Here is a 12049-nt window from a genome sequence, read left to right as displayed (position 1 = left end):
AGTGAGCCCGCCGAGCCCCGCCCCGCTGCTGCCTGCGCCGGGGCCGGGAGCGGTACTTAGAGCACCGGGTTTGAGTATATTTGTACGCCCCGGGGGCAAACCTTCCCCTGCCGACACCGGAGTGCATCACCGCTAAAGGCACTTGTCACCGTGAAGAGAAGGAGGTGGCGCCCTGCGGGCCCGTCGGTGCTGGCAGCGGGACGAGTTGCAGCGCAGCTCTCACTCCTCCTGTTGCAGGAGGAGCCCGCAGCCCTGCTCCTGGCCGGGCTGCAGGGAGAGGATTGCTGTGGCGCAGCAGTGGGGGCTGCGGCCATACCGTATGGGAGGAAAATCTGCAGACACCCCCCCCACCCCGTGAGCGATTCGGCACCCACAGCCCAGAGGGAAGCGCCAGGAGGGCAGCTGGAAGTCGGCAGCTCCCCCCTCCCCCGACAGGCCTTCTCTGCTGCAGGATCAAGAACTTAAGATTCCTGAACTGCTGTGTTGTATGGGGCAATGTTCTCATCCTCCCTTCCCACTTATTTACAGGGGACAGAGTATGGAGTAACAAAGCTGCTGTGAGTCTTGTACAGTCTAGTCTTTAGGTGGCCCCGAATGAAAACACTCCAAAAACAGGAGTGGAAAAGTGATGGCTGCCTTTCACCAGACAACATGCTTACCTTTGTGACCAGCTGCTGCCATGCAGGAGAGCAGCTGCCAGGGCAGTCGGGCTGTGTAAGTCTCCACAAGAGATCCAGCATTTCCAAGGAGCCTTCACTCAGCTGGGTATCTGGGCAGAGTAGCCATGTGCTCATGGCAGGGTGTAGGAACGGAACAATTTCACAAATTCTCTTTGGTAACAGCACAGTTTCCCTTGAAGAGCTCTGCATTCAACGAGGCAACCTCTCTCTTTGAGGAATCATTTTTTCCCCCTTGGATGAAGTCTCATAAAACTTATCCCGGCCCTTCCAGCTGATGGACACCCACAGAGCAATACAGGTGGGCGCTCCTGTCTTTGCTTGTCACCACAGCATTTCCTTACAAGAGGAGATGTTTGGTAGGTTTGGTTAGTGTTGGAAGCCTGAGAAAAAGCAAAATGGAGGAAAATCTGTAAAACACACGTTTCCTTGAGACAGGGTGCCCAGAACACGGGACGGGACGGAGGTCCAGTGATTTGTGTTTGTTGTGGCACCAAGGAGGAACGTGAAGCAAGGTGGAGGCCACGCAGTCCCGTTCTTTCACTTTTCTCCCTTCTCTCAAGGACAGTTTTTGCAGTAGCCTGCCCACCTTCTCTCTCATCCTCCCTCTTTTCCCACAAAAACCAGCACGCCCCTCACACCAAGGAATGTACTGTGTCATTACAGATAAATACTAATCCCGAGTTTGTGTCTGGTGTCAGAAGGACACATCGACGGGTTTGTGCTCTTCCCACCCACTACCCTCCAAAGGGATGCCTCTTGGTAAGATTTGAGTCCTTGGTTACAGCGAGTGATTACCCAGGAATTAAGTGTGTGTGATTGCAGTTGTTTTTCTTGTTGTGTAGTGCTATATAGCCAACCTGCAGCTTGTGGATTTATTGCAGGCAGTCTTAGAGAATCTGTAGATGTTGCATAAAAATAAACTACTATTCAGGAACCTGACTGCTTCTCTTGAATGCAACCGGCCCTACAGCACATGGGCTGTCCGTGCATCCAGTGCCAGGACTATAGTCACGGCCCCAGTTGGCATACCTACCTATTAAGAGATAGGTCCAGCTGCCCCTAGCCCCTCTAATCTATGAGGACCAGCTAGAACACAAGGGGATTCATCTTTTACCAAATCAATTCATCACCTTAGATGGCACAGTAAGGTATTTGTGGAATGGCTGGAAAACAACAGACCTATTATGAACAATCCAGACCAAGTGGCCTCACTGTGACAACAGGCTGAAGCTGTTGTGAAGAACACCTGGAAGGCCAAGGGATTGAGAAACATGCGTAGCAAAAAGATAAGGAAGATGGATTGTTGAAAACAGGATGTTTGCCCAGCAGGAGAATGGCGTGTGGACGCCACAACGGGACCAATCATAGAGGGCAAAAGGGTGCGTGGACAAGTGGCCTTAGCCTATTAGCAATCAAACAGCTGCGCGTGTGCTTTGTGCGAGTCTTTAAATTGCTGTGTATCCTTTGATAAAGTGGCATTAACTTGATCGCATTGGTTGTATAAGTTATGTCCGGGACTTCTGTGTCAGTGGGAGACAAGGTCCTTCTTCACTACCCAGAGACTAACAAACTGGAACCTAGCTGGGACAGCAGTGTTTTCTTGTTGCCCTCCTCTGCTTTTAGCTCAGCATTCACTAACCTAACACCACAGATGTCAACTCTGTCCTTCCCTTCTCCTTTGGCTTGCAAACTGTTGCCTACCTCTCAGTTTTCATGTTTGTTGTAATCCTGGAAGAGTCACTATTTCTGGCTTGGCTGTGTGGTTGGGAGGGCACACAGAATAGGGATGTATGCTCACAGGCACACAGGGTTGAAAACCACCATTGCAGGCTTTCATTCCAGGGGAAGAACAGATTTATAGTCCCTGAAGAATCAACAGCTTTGGCCCTGTGATATTGTGTGTCTCTCTAAGACACTGCTGTGTACATGCACTCCACCATGGAGATGGTCTCATGCTCAAAAGCAAAGAGCTGGCATTCTCTGTCTGCAGCATGTAAGCCTTTAACAGATCACCCGAACACGAATCTCAAACCAGTCCAGTGAGCTTGCCAACACACTTAACCCTTGAACTGGAGCTCACAGGGCTTGGTCCTCATCAAGAGATCAGCCTCTGCACGGGACATCTCATAAAACAGTCTGACAGGCAGATGAACCCACGTGCCTCTGGGGTAGCCTGTTTCTTTTCCATGGCAATTCCTGCCCACCCCCAATTCATTACTTGCCACTCAGTTTCAAGAAAACAGCATTGAACATCTGAATTAAAAAGAGAGAGATTATGAAAGAAAAATCATGTTTCCTTTTGTGAGAGCTAACACAGTGTCTCAACCTGCTTACTGTTACTTGGCAAACAGCAGCAAATTCATTTCTGCATATGTCCCTGCCATATGTGGGGACAAAACCACGAGAACTATTTCTTTTTAAATACAAACTCTCTTTTGGTTTTGGTTTTGTTCTTTTTCCGTAACTCATGCTGTATCTCAGCAGGGCATGGTCACAAAACCACTAACCAACCAAATTTTGGTCTCAGTCAGTGCCAAAGCATCAGTAATGCCAGCTACACTACAGCAAATGGTTGAGTTCACAGGGTGGAAACAACCATCAGACACAACAAAGCTCTCTGCAGTGATGGCAAGTACGAAGATGCTTGAGAACTGCAGTCTGAAATATAAAGCCCAACAGCTTTTGCTGATAGTTACTATGTGGGCTGCGTCACAGTGCATATTTGGCTTCTCTAACCAGTGCCAATGTGTTTGCAGCAGGAGCTCATCCTCCGGGCAGCAGCAGACTGCACACACATGCACTACCACAAGGCCAAACCAGGAGCAGCATTATGCCTGTGTAGGTACCCACACCACATTTTGGGGCAGGATGACTCAAGCCTGCCTGATTTGAGGCATTGAGCCCAGGACACTCAGAAGATAAGCAGAGGAAACTGGAGTAGTGGGACAGAGGAGAGGCTGGGGTGGAAAAGGGGACAATATGAGGAAAGACAAGAGGTCTCTGTGGGAAGAAGGGCTTTTCCAACCCCAGAAGAGGATTAGGTGTGGTGAAGAGAGACCTTGATGCCTACTGACCCTTCCCAGCTTCCTCGTGCTCCAGCGCCACTTTGCTGTCAGTCTTCATTCTCCATGCCTCAGAAGCCTGGTTGCCTCTTCAGGTTTATCTGCAGTCTTTTATACTCCTCTAGACTTTAAAAATGTGCTGCTTTTGCAGCCAGCAGCTTTGAGATTTGAAAAGAACTCCTTTGCTGAAAGAAAACCTGTGGAGCATTACCAATAGCAGGAGTGGCCAGATGCTTAACCCTCCTGCTTCAAGTCATTTTTAGCCACAGCTGTGGCTGAGCTGGCTTCCCTCTATCAGGCTGCAGCCACCCTTGCAACTCTTCTGGCAGAAAGGAGAATTATTCTTCCTTCACTCAACAGGAGCTGCTTCTGAGGCCTCAGTGCCCACATCCACAGCACAAAGACAGACCTGCCTCTCATTCCCTACCAATACATTCTCCTTCCTCCACTCAGTGGAGTTAGTGCAAAGAAAGCTCGCATTGACAAGATAATGAGAAGCAAGAAGTACAAGCCTGAAAAATGTATCTCTGATGGGAGCATTTCAAAAAGTAGCCAGCTTCTGAAATGCAGGAACTATTCTCCACCACATCAATTATCTACAGAGATGCGAGAAACTGGTCAACAATGAGAAATTAGCTAATAAAAGCTCTGATTTAACTCATTAAGGTTTCTGTTATGGCTCCAGGTATGGGTAGTCCCCGTGAATGCTGAATTTTATTTATGCCTGCATAGCAACCACCTTTTGAGAGCACTGCTACAGGGCACAGGGCAACAGAAGAAGAAATTGAAGGTAATTTTGCTCTGCAGCTCAAGAGAAGTGAGCCATTTTTACTGTCACAGTAGGCAAACAAACCTCCACCTCCCTCAGAACTGAACCTCAGCCAGTGGGACCGCACCTCTACAGCAGGATCATGGCCCTGGGCCTTCTCAGCACAGTAAATCTCTGCAGATCACTCTGCATCAGCATTGTCATGTGGATTTCTGTCATCAAGGACTGAAGTAGGCAAGGGTGACATTTTATTTTGTCCCAGGTGTTTTCTCTAAAAAACAAGCCAAACCTCTCTAAAAAATCTATATGGTTTCCCCTCCTCCAGCTTTTTAAATGAAAACCAGGTACGCTTCTATAGAATTTCCCATTTTCCTCATTTTCACTGAGAGAAGAAAATGCAGTGAGGTACTTCTGAGGTGAAACCCTCAATCAAACATTTCCCCAGGTCCAGTTCTTGGAGGAATGACAAGCAACAAGCCTGTACAACCTCTGTCACACAGGGAGGTAAGCCAAATGACCTTTACAGGCCATCTCTAGTGCTTTGTGGATAAATCACTCTATAACTTTTGGAGATTTAATTAATTGCTCAACACCCTACTCTAATCTCTTGCCCTACCGTTCCCCATAATTGCGGTACTCCATTGACGTCTTTCTATTTAGTTTTTGTATACACCTCTATTCCCCGCATCACTACAGTAGCTAAAGTCAAGGTTGAGTTAGTATCGGTTATACCCATGCTTCCAGTATACCCAATGTACATTTGGGACCATGGCCATTCAGTGAACCTTTGACCAGGCATTTGGGGAAAGGAGATTATTAGACTTATCGTGAGAAGCGTAGTCTTCCAGGCTGAGTCTGTGTAACCTTTCATGGGGATTTGTGGGCCCTCTTTACTTGGGTGTGATGAATCCAGGCTGAGTATTCTTTAATCTTGATGGCCGTAAACGTTGTGAGTAGCACTTGAAATGGCCCTTCCCATTGTGGTTCCAATGTCTTTTCTGTAAGAGACTTAACATACACATAGTCTCCAGGCTGAATGTTATGTACAGGCCCATCTAACCCTCTACCCCGAGTTCCAAATACATGTTTCCCAATTTTATTGAGTTGTTTACTTAATGCTATCATGTATGAAGTCATAGTTTCCTCCCCAACTTGCATTGATGTTCCTTTCTGTACCGCGTAAGGTCTGCCATATAACATTTCAAAAGGGCTCAACCCTTCCCTGGCCCTCGGTTTTGCTCGTATGCGCAAAAGTGCCAGAGGGAGAGCCTGGGGCCAGGTCAGGTTTGACTCTTGTCCAAGTTTCACTATTTGCTGTTTAATCAAATGGTTCATCTTTTCTACCTGGCCACTAGATTGGGGACGATAAGGAATGCGAAGTTGCCAGTCTATACCCAGATGGCGACTGATTTGCTGAACTACTTTCGAGATAAAGTGTGGTCCTCTATCTGAGGATATAGTTGCTGGGACCCCGAAGTGTGGAATTATTTCTTGTACTAATATTTTTGTCACTTCCCGGGCTTTGGCAGATCTAGTGGGGAATGCTTCTGGCCAACCTGAAAAGGTATCTGTTAATACCAGTAAATATCAATAACCCCCTTTTCTTGGAAGTTCTGAAAAGTCAATTTGCCACTGTTGTCCCGGTCCATTTCCTTTTCCAATCTGGCCTACTTCCAGAGTGGGGGTATTCTTAGGATTAGTCTGGAGACAAAGGTTACACTGTCGAGTCACCTGTTTTACTATGGTATACAGATTTCTAGCTCTAATACTCTTGACCAAATATCGGTATAGGGCCTCTGCTCCCCAGTGCCCTTTCCTGTGGTCCTCTTGCACCAGGTGTCTAGCTAAACAAGAGGGAATTACTACCTTCCCTTGGGGAGTGATGGTCTAACCTTCATTATATGATCCTTCCAGGTCTGTAATTAACTTTTGATCCTCTTTAGTATAATTAGGCTTACCTTCTGGGATGGTTTGCCCATCAGGAACTAAAACTCCCTCTATTTTTACCTCTCTTTTGGCAGCTTGTTTTGCCTCTCTGTCCGCCAGTTCATTTCCTCTTTCCAAATCCGAGTTCACATTTTGGTGGGCCTTAACATGCATGATTGCCACTTTTCTTGGAAGTTGTACAGCTTCTAGCAGTTCCAGAATTTCCTTCCCATGTTTGATGTGTTTCCCTTGTGAGTTCAACAGTCCTCTTTCCTTCCAGATTGCTTCATGAGCATGGACTACCCCAAAGGCATACTTCAAGTCTGTGTAAATATTCACTGTCTTGCCTTGGGCTAATCCTAGAGCACGAGTCAGTGCTATTATCTCTGCCTTTTGTGCAGAGGTATTCGCAGGCAGTGGTCTTGATTCCAGTATTTCTTGGGTGGTAGTAACAGCATACCCAGCATACCTTTTGCCGCTCAAAACATAGCTGCTCCCATCTGTAAACTAGTTCTCAGCATCTTCCAGAGGGGCATCCTTCAGGTCTGTATGGCTTGAGTGTGTTGCTTCGATGGTCTCTAGGCAATCATGCTGTACAGGTTCTCCTGTATCTACTCAGGAAAGAAGCTGGGTTAATAATGTTAGTTACTACAATCTCACATCATCTTGTTCTACTAATTCCACCTGATATTTTAAGAACCTTTGGGGCAAAAGCCAATGTCCCCCTTTAATTTCCAATACTGCAGACACTGTGTGAGATACAAATACAGTCATTTTCTGGCCTAAAGTTAATTTTCGTGCCTCTTGTATATTTAGGATCACTGCTGCAACTGCTCGTAGGCATCCAGGCCAACCTTTAGCAGTTGTATCTAGTTGCTTGGAGAAATAGGCGACTGCCCGATGATATGGGCCTAGGTCTTGTGCCAGTATTCCCAGTGTAATTCCCTGTTTCTCGTGTGAAAAGAGGAAGAATGGCTTACTTACATCTGGGAGTCCCAAGGCCGGAGCTAACATCAGGGCCTTCTTGAGCAAGTCAAAGGCTCATATAGCCTCCTTATTCCATTGGAGATTTTTGTGTTGAGTGGCAGTTAGTGCATATAAAGGTTTAACAAGCAATCCATAATTATAAATCCATAGTCTGCACCACCCAGTCATTCCCAGGAACATTCACAGTTCTTTCACTGTTTGTGGCCTCAGAGTCTGGCAGATCGCCTCCTTCCGGGCTTGTCCTAAAGTTCTTTTTCCAGCACTGATTTCATAGCCCACATAAATCATTTCGCATTGCATCACCTGGGCCTTTTTCTTGGATACTCAGTAGCCCTGAAGTCCCAAAAAATTTAAAAGGCTTACCGTCCAAGCCATACAGGTTTTTTTGTCTTGGTGGCAATCAGGATGTCGTCTACATAGTGCAGCAGCCTTCCCTCTTCTGGTGGGGTTGGGGTTTCAAGGTCTCTTGCTAGCTGGTTACCAAATATAGTGGGGCTGTTTTCAAATCCTTGTGGCAGCACCGTCCACGTTAACTGGGTCTTCCGCCCACTCCTAGGATTTTCCCATTCAAATGCAAATATTTTCTGACTGGCTTCGAGGAGAGAGAGGCAAAAGAAAGCATCCTTGAGGTCTACAACAGTAAACCAGATTAGCTCAGGAGTTAATTTTGTTTACAAAGTGTATGGGTTTGCCACCACTGGGTGGAGATCTATTTATGAGTCCTATTTGTAAAAATTTTTCTATAACTGGCTGGATCCCTTCCCGATCCTCCTTTTAAAGGGTATTGCTTAATTCTTACCTGTTGTTGTCCTTCTTTAAGTTTTACCTCTATGGGTGAGGCACTCTGCCCTTCCAGGCGTGTCAGTGGCCCACACTCTGGGATACACTTGATTGATAATTTCCTCACTGATTTCTCCTCCTGTGAGGATACTAGTTAGGGACAAGCTTATGATTTGTATAAGTTTTTGGTTATTTACCTCCAGAGTAATCTCTCCATTGTTAAAGGTAATAGTTGCTCCTAATTGTTCTTGTAAATGTCTTCCTAGGAGCGCTTTTGTGGAGTAAAGCATATACAGAAATTTGTGTATGCCTAACTGCTTTCCCAGTTTATATTTCAAAGGTTTGTAAAAATAGTAGCTAGTAGCTCCCTTATAATCCTTTCCAGGGCAAGCACTAAAGGATCTTATGGTGGAACTAGTGCACAGTCTCTCTGCCACCCCGGGTGATTTCGGAGGGTAAAGAACATGTCCACGTAAGACACCTCATCCTACTTCCCTCTGTAAAAATAATATTAATTGCAAAAGCGTGTTATAGTCTAAGGTCCCATTTAGTGGCCATTTAGCTGCTGCTTCTAGTTTGTAAAGTGGCCACCACTGGTTACACTATTTAATCAGGATTTTCTTGCTTTCCGTACTTCCCCTCCCAGCTATATCTTTCCAGTGCGTGAGTATGCAATCCAGTGGGCTTTTCTTTATGATTCTTCCCTGCTTATTCCCCATAATTGTTCCCGATACTCTGCACACCTCGATCTCCTCGTATCGGACAATACCACTTATATCAACAACGCACTTTGCTAATACCCAGGCTTGATGAAAATTACCAAAAATAGGAGCATAGGAGCACAGAGAAAGCAGGGAATTCTCTCACGAACCCAATCTGGTACTACCAGTTACCCAGAAGGAGCTGTGTACAATCCTTCTAGCAGGTAGAAATAATTTCCCCGTGCCGACCATTCATTCCTTCCACACAATCCAACGAAATCTAACGCAAACCGACAGAGAAGGGATTCACTTTCCCATCTCCGGCTCATGCAATGTTTTCACAAGACATACACGGACAGTGTATTATTTAAACAAACATAAACTTCTCATGAACTTCTCATTTAACTTGCAGCGGCTGCCTCTCACTCACACAGCAGCGTCTCACTCACACCCTGCCGGCACGCAGGCACACAGACACACAGCAGCGGCTGGTCTCACTCACACCACACAGGCACACAGACACTTAAAGGGCCCATCACACTTTTCACTCATACCACAAAATATACTGAATTTAAACAACACCAAGTCCGTTTGTAACATATATCATAAACCGTTAACAATTAGCAGTCAGTTCAAAGCCAGTATATCCACCATTAGTGCACTATACAATGACCTGAAGCAAGATCCTGCAGGTGACGGGAATTACCAGTACCCTGCCCAAAATGCAAACTGCCTCTTATATACCAGTCATCTGTAGTTTGCCCCAAAAGATTTTACTTACCCGCGGATTCCCAAAACCAAAACCAAATGGGTATACCCCCTCCTCGGGACTGAGCCGTGTGCCAGACGTCTCTGCGTGTCTTACCAGCAGCCCGTTACCCTTAAACATACCTTTGTCCGCGAACCAGATGGTCCTTGTCTGCTCCCGCAGTGGACAGCTGGGAGTGGAGTTCCTCGAAGAAGAACTCGGGGTGCGCCTAGGACGTCCACCCTCCAGCAGTGTCCCAGCAGCCGAGCAGAGATAGGTCCCATCTGGGGTGCCAAGATGTTTTGCAGAGAAATCACTCTATAACTTTTGGAGTTATAAAGTAGGTATGTTTATTCAGCGCTGGGCGCATGGGGGATCGCTCCACCACAAGCATGCATGCTGTCTGCAGCTCCCGTCCGGCTTATATGTTACAAAATAGTGCATATTCATAAAACGCCTATACATATACATAGTCTACCCTGCCTCCCCTCGCTTCTCATGGTGATCAGGTCTCCTCCTCTTGCGCCTGCGCAATGAGCTCTCCAAGCTCTGGACTGGGGTCGCAATCTCCTGAGGAGGGGTCCTAAAGATGAAGTATCTCTTCTTCCTCGCTGATGAACTTTTCACCCTGTCGCTCTGCACAGCCTCAGTTGTTCTCTGACTTTCTTCCAGGCCAATGTTTTGGGGTTGTCTGTTTTTCAAAGACTAGGGGGGACTTCTCTTTGGGCTAGGAGTTAATCACCTAGCAACGTTATCAGTACTTGGTATGTCTTTTTCAAACAGTCCCATACGACTCCCCTTGTTTTTGCGCAGGCCTTGCACTATCAATCTAAGATTGTTTAGACTCCCTATTCCCCCCTTTTCTTCTTACTTAGTAAATTCTTTTACTACTTAATTATCTGCTTCTTAATCTATTTCCCTTGTACTATAATATGTTAGTACTATCCTACAAATTAGTTTGTGTATTGCTTAAAGCTTGGATTGTGATATAAAGCGTCATACATAGCTTGCAAGCATTTTGTAAGTCTCCAGATCCATACATATAGAGCTACAGTAAGGGTCAACAAAATTGCTACAGATATTAATAGAGCAACCACTGGGTGAAGGGCTGTGTTTAAGATTCCAGTAGTTGTCGGCGACCATCTGAAGAGTGTATCCCACCAATTATGTTTCCCTTCCTGCTCAACCATCTTTAAGACCTTTTTTATCCTTTCCCCATCATGAAAGGTTGTGAGTAAAGTTTCTTGCCCTTTTTCCTTAACTTCTTCCAGTATCCGGTGTAAGTCTGGGTGTTTTAATAGGCTTTCTATATGACTTACATTTAAGCCTAGGGGAAAGGAAGTACCTTTACCCTGAGGCTGCTTTTCAAGAGGGAATGTGTAACCACCGGGGCAGAATAAGTGAAATCGCACCCCAGGATGATGGTGAAATTACAAAGACAATAATTTAGATGCTGTATCAATTTCTTCTCTCGCCCATCTATGGTTATTGTGTCACACAGTGTCCTTAAACATGCACATCCCTTACCGGTATAGACAACAATGGTCCTCAAATCTACATTGGGGCGTGCTTCAAAGTGGCAAATCTTTTGGTCAGTATCTAAGCAGGTATCCTGGGTTATTAAGATATTACTTTCACATATAAATCCCTGTTGTTCTTTTATGATACAGGGTTCGAGATCTACTGCTTGCCATTCATTACCAATATTCATAGCCCAGGTCTTATGTTCAAAGGGGTACAGCAGAGTCCCGTTGTAATTGACTCCGAGACTTACAATGAGGTGTATGGTGATTAATTTTGTATCATATATTGTTAACAAAAGTTGTTACTGTATGCGTGTCAGGCCTATAGGTGAAGTTGACCATATTCCACCATGATTGTAACTTTTTCTCTGTCTCTGTGGCACTATCCCAAATTATTTTTCGAATTTCAGTGGGAAGTGTACCCTCCTCTCCTTCCCTTATTACAGATTCTGCTACTGTTTGCATCCATAACTGGGCTTGTATGTAACTTAAAGCTATGGCGATATCACCTTGTAATGCTCCTAAGGTTTCAGCAATGTGTGTGGTCCTTTGTTTCTTTTTGCTCCCAATCTGGCATTACTTTTGACATTGCCCAATGATGTACCCCTAATGCTGATAGTGAAGACCTCAATTGCTGTTGTAATTTTGATATATCCCTTGCAGTAGCTGCTAATTTATTCATTATTACTTCTGAATCTATTGAATTTAACACTCCCAATTCGGATCCTAATACTCCGGTTAGGTCCCTCTGTGGTCTTTTCCGGTAGGCATTTCCCTTTTTCCTTAGCCAAGTTGTCCATCCTTCATCTGAGGTTTGTAAGAAGGGGAAACAACGTGGCTCTATATTAGAGATGTTAACTTGCATCTGTAATT

The sequence above is a fragment of the Athene cunicularia genome, unplaced genomic scaffold (genome assembly GCF_003259725.1).
Source record: "Athene cunicularia isolate RWA unplaced genomic scaffold, athCun1 SCF_17, whole genome shotgun sequence".
Lineage (NCBI taxonomy): Eukaryota > Metazoa > Chordata > Aves > Strigiformes > Strigidae > Athene > Athene cunicularia.
This window is presented reverse-complemented; position numbering follows the sequence as displayed.